Source organism: Telmatherina bonti (genome assembly GCF_933228915.1).
Source record: "Telmatherina bonti genome assembly, chromosome: 6".
Lineage (NCBI taxonomy): Eukaryota > Metazoa > Chordata > Actinopteri > Atheriniformes > Telmatherinidae > Telmatherina > Telmatherina bonti.
The window spans coordinates 40,004,725-40,010,724 of NC_136624.1; positions in this window are offsets into that span (position 1 = coordinate 40,004,725).

Consider the following 6,000-nt stretch of genomic DNA (forward strand, 5'->3'; position numbering starts at 1 on the left):
TTGATTCTTAACTCTCATTAAGCCACCGTTTATTCCCAGTAGAACTTAGACATATTCAATGTTTAAACTGGGACATTTCACCATTACTGGGAAAATAAGAGACGATTTAAATGTGATAGCAAAAGAAAAGAAATAATAGTGTTTTAATAAAAATCAGCAGCAGCTTTTTCTTTGTCTGCAGTCACATGATGAACATTAAAGCAGATTTTATCCTGAGAGATGCTATAAAGGTTTTAGAATGCAAGTCAGAGCACAGATTACCTTCCAGGGCATTATTTAAACTTTTTATTGGAATGAAAACATGACAAATGCCGAAACTCCTTTTCCAAAATATCATTATAAAATAGCAGCACGTTAACCACGAATAACACTGAGACCAAACGGCGTTGGCGTTTCTGGGCGTTTAGTTTGTTTTATAACAGTCGGGACATTTTTAGCTGCTGACAGACGTGGTTCATCATCAGGTAACCATGCTAATGCTAAGATTTCTGCTCATTCAGCAGGTAAAACGTGAAATTGAACAACTGTGACCGTATTTATGTCCAGAAGAGTGCATAAAGAAGGTGTTTCTGGTATCACAGTATGGTCTTTATCTCCTCCAAATAACAATTACTCAGTTATTAATTATGTTTAGTTTGAACGTCTCCAAGCAGAAAAACCCACCAGTGACCACCGGATGTGACTTCTGATTAGATTCCGCTTCCCAAAAGAGATGCTGGCAGAGTGATGTCATGATGCACCGATATTAACTCCACAGAAACTATTCACATCCAACTAGTTTGTTTTTTAAAACTAGAAGCAGAGAAATAAGACATTTTCCACCCATCACTGGTTTAATGACACGTTGTTGGATGCATTTCCCCTGAAACCAGAATGTTTTAACTGACTTTAGAAGAATTAACAGCAAGCTGAAATCTAATGCAGAACAGCTGCATGTGCCGTGATACTGGGACCAGTATCTCCTCCAGATGTGTGCTGTGGAGCAATATTTCTTTGTTTAATATTTAATCATGTTTATTTCTGATCATTGTTTTGATCTTAAATCATGAGCAAGGCCGTCTCTCATGCAGGATTTAATATTTGGACTTTTGTCATTAAACCATTTTTCTTCTTTGACAACTTGTTTTGTGTATTAGTTGTTTTTCAACCTCATTATTAATTTGTTTTTCCAACTTCTGCTGCCTCATACATGAAATGTTCCTTTTAAATAAATGTTAACATGACTTGAATGAGTGAAGTAAACATTAATCTAGTTGCAGGAGAAGCAACTAAACTCCAGGAAGGAAACAGGACATAAAATTTTACTCTTCAGATTAAATTTAGAACATTTTTATGAAGCTTGATGAATGAGGATGCCGGACTGTGTGTATTACCCAAACTGTTTGCTCCGGATGTTGTGACAGCAGCAGAGTGTAGATGTGTGTTGTGTTGCTGGGAAGCAGATCATCTAGATGGCAGCAAATGCAGATCAATACAGATCATTTATTGTTCAGCATTAATAACGTCTTTGCAGACATGCAGATGGTCTTCGCCGTATCCACACCCATCTAATTGCTAGGGTGGGAAATTCAATTAAAAAATCAAATATCGGGATTTTTTTGCTTCACAATTTTAATTTTTTTTTTTTTTTGTGGAAAAAAAACACTTTTTTTTCCCCCCAAATAAATACAAATATTCTAAATTAATTTTTTGTCATTTTTATAGTCTTTATTGATCTTTATACTTGTCTTCTTATACCAGCAGAATGATGGTCTGGTCGCTGTGTTGTTTTTTTTTCCCTCATTGAAATGAAGAATGATAAAAATAAATGTCAAGCAAAAAAAGTTTTGCACATTTTTTGTTGTTGTTTTTACTCCATAAAAATCAGTCATATCGTGAGAATCACAGTTTAAACTGAATCGGCATCCAAAAGATCGGAATCCAGTTGAATCGGGACGAAAGCATATCGTCGCAGCCCTGATAATTACTGAAGCTTGATTTCACTTCAGTCCAAGTTAAAGGTCCAGTAGCAACATTAACAGTACTGAATATCCTGCTGCTGGTTTTAGGTCGTGTTTACATGATGTTTCCATGCAAACCCACTAATTTTCCTTCTGCACATTGCGTACATAAAACAGTGAGTTTACATCCTGCTGTTGTGTTAAAGGACTGGAATGATGTGGTGTGCATCCCTGTAGCGCGTGGTGAAAGTTGCAAGGACACACACAACGTTCATCAGACTTCAATTCAATTCAGTTCAACTTTATTTGTATAGCGCCACTTCACAACAATGTTGTCACAGGACACTTTACACACACGTATCAACATACACATCAGACTTTCAGACGGAACCGGTGTGTTGGAATGTCTGCGTCTTCGCCGATGGGAGAAGATTCAGCAGCACGAAGCGAACACGGCGGTTCAGCATTGTTGTTGCCATGGAAACGCCGTAAGACTCCAGTCCATCATCATGCAGACATGATGCCCCTTTTGCTGGAGCCTGCTCTCAAACCTTCCCAGTTCAGTCCACTAAGACTGTTACCATGGAAACAAAAGGTCCGAACTTAAGAAACCTTTGAACTTTCCTCTCTGTGTCATTAACAGGACCTTAGATGATTCCAGCTTAACTTTAGAAGAAGAAAACTGTGTGATGGTGGTGCAACATGGTGCAAAGCTGAAGGGTTAGGACGACATCTTGGGACAAAAGCTGAAAAGGAAGTTATTAAAATCTAATAAAGGCTTTCAAACCATAATTAAGATTTATATATTATCTTATATCCCTTTCATGTTTACACAGCGGAACTTTATTGAGCTCAGGTTAGGAGAAAATAGTTTTCAGAAGTATTAAAAACACATTTAGGACACGCTAACACCAGCGGTTTTGTTCCGAATCAGAGTCCGTTTGCTCAGAAAGTCGCTACGTTTGGGGAAATGTGAACGCACCAAACGATTCCTGATCCTGACCAAAGAAGCGACTCGGTCCGCCTACAAACGCAGGTCTCGGCTTGTTTCAAGCGGACCAAACACAGGAAGCGGACTACAAACCAAGTCCCTTCCTGCATGTGGCGTAGCGTTGCATTGTGGGTAAATCCATAGCGATGGCGTTAAGGGTCCTCTGCCTCGTCTGGTGTTCATACTGCGTCCATTGTTGCAGTGGATTTCTGCAGTATACTTGCATAAGACACAATAAAAACCCAAAACAGCCATAGTTTGGTCTCCATGTTTAACTGGCAGGTGGAGGAAACAGAGTTTTCTTCTTCACGCCGGTCTGGTCCTCTCTTCTGCTAAATACTAGTGCAGCGCCACCTCTGGTGGGAATGGGGAGATATTATTCTAATGGTTTGACTGGTTTGACCAAAGTGCAGCGTGAACACGGTCTGCATGGATACACCCCCCTACAGCTGGACCCAGTCCCCGACCAGACCGAGTCTAGCGGACTGTCCTGATGGGAATGTAACCTTAACAAAAATTCATTTCATCAGATCAGCTGATTCTCTGTTGCAGGAGAACAACTCTGGTCCTCAACATCTTCCGTCCTGCAACTTTTAGATGCATCCCTTCTCTAACCTGAAACAAATGGCTGACTTCCCTCACCTGCATGTCATTCAGCTCTGCAGAAGCCTGGTGACACATCTGGTTCAGGTGTGTTGGAGCAGGAATGCATCTAAACGCTGCAGGGTAGCAGATCTGCAGGACCGGACCCGGACAGCTTTAGACATGTTATTCAGAACAAACAAAACAAACAAAACTTTGTATTTTGCTGAGCTGGTGGCTGAAACAGTTTTAGTGAATGTTTTTAGTTGGATCTTTGTGTAACCAAACCGGTTTTTACAGACTTTCCATCTCTAGGTGCACTTGTGTGGATATTTGATCAATAAAAGAGGAAAATCTTTGCAATATGTGAAGTATTGTGGTTTAAGCAGAAACAGGGAATCTGGCCAGTTTGTGAAAAATAACTGAACCCTTCAAAAATGTTTAATAAATTTATTTGAAAATAAAAAAACAGCTTCTCAATTAAATGTCTAGAAAACGTTTTATGGAATTGACTTCCCATTTCTCCCTGCGAACAGGCAATGATAAATATTTGATGCACACCAGCTTTTCACCTGCTGTCAGACTCAAACTGTGAAAACATTCATTGTCTTTTGCCAGAAAATCGACTAAACAGAAAGTTAAAAGCAAAGTTTTCTGACTCTTGGGGCAGTAAGTTGGCATGACAAACGAGCGCCATCATGCTTCATGATGAGATCATAACTTTGTACTCTCTTCTTTAATGATGATGGTCCTCAGTCACGCGTGCCCAAAGAAAAAGCCCGCTACAGATGGATCCATTAACCCCATGACTCAGCGGCTCACACACTAACCCCAAACCAGCCTAATGTTCACACGTCACCCGTCTATGAACGACCACTCAGTCTGTGGTTGGGTTGGCATGCGCAGACTCTGAGTGGACAAGTGTTGTGTTTGTGTGTGGGAGAACGAGGGAGAAGGTTTCATGAGGAATGTTATGTGCTGAAGGTCATGTGAAACACCGCTGGCACTCAGAATAACCTTAAGGAAAGCTATCACGACATGACCCGGAAGTTGTCGGGTCATGTTTCAGGGTAAAAGGATCAATTCTGTTGACAGCACCCTCTCCAATCTATACACAACTCTCACTCCTCAGCTTCCTGGGAACCTTACTCCCTGGCTGTTCACTTTAAAGGGCTCTGTCCACACAGGAAAAGACACGTTGACGTGAGCGACCAAAGCATAGAGACCCATTGTTGGCAGTTCAGATGTAAGGGAGCCTCCTGCAGGGGTGAGAGCTGAGGGCAAAGCCTCCCGCAGGAAGTGATGTGGTCGTCCAGTTCAACTGGCATCTTCATGCATCTGAATGTTCAAACCTCCTTTGGTTTTTATTCCTGAAACAAGCCGGGGAGAGGTCTGGATGGGTGTAAAATCGCAGGTTTGAGTTGCGTGTTAAACAAACAGCGAGGCCGTTTGAAAATCTGAAGCCTGAGGTTTGCGCAACTTAACTACATTAGTGTAAATTTGAAGAACTAACCTAATTTTCAATGAAAACAAATGGTGGAATTTTAATTGAGAGCAACAGTGATCAACTCACCAGGCGGAATGGGGAGAATGAAGCGAGACGGATGGAAACACTAATGATTTGTGTGAACTGTTTCCACAGTAATTATCACCGGCCTTTCCAAAGTATGCTCAATAGAACGGCCTTCTGTGAGGAGGGAGATATTTGCACAGATCGCCACCTTCATTCGCCTGACACCTTCCAGGACTTTTTAAATCTGTAAATCAGCAGAAAATGTGTTTATTTAAGAATATATGCACATGACTGACATGAGTAAATCAGGTGAGTTAACCCAGCTTGTGGACTAAAAGCTGGAGTTAAAACTACAAATTCATGCATTTATTTTGTCTGTATGAAGGAACACGATCAGAGAACGTCTGCTGTGAGTCCTGTGTTGGAACATTGTCTTGTTTCTGGTCTCCTTGTATTTAATCCTCATTCTGACTATGTTTAGACACCAAAAAGAAGTTTTGGCATCAGACATGGGCCCGTCGCAATAAGTCAATTAATCGCACGATAAGAAAAAATGAGCGCAATAAGATTGCTGGATGCAATAATTTTAATTTTTTTCTCTCTCGAGAATCTCATTTGTTTTAAGAAAATATTAATTAAACACAGCAACACAACAAGCTTCCATCTGCACTTAAAACACAACCATCAACTGCAGTTTTCCCAGCTGGGAAACAAAAGACCTAAACAAACAGGATAGCTCCATTTTCCCCACAGTCCATGATCACGGTGTTTAACCCACAGATCAAAAACAACCAGGACGGTGCAACATGGCGTGCACTCAGACAGCATGGTTGGTAAAGCCATGCTGCAATTTAATATTGTTAAAAAGGCAACATTTTGAAAAATGTTGCAAACATTTCAGTCAGTATGAATCGCCTGGATGAACATTTATGTTACAAACGACATTTCCACAACTTTACACCGACATGAAGAAT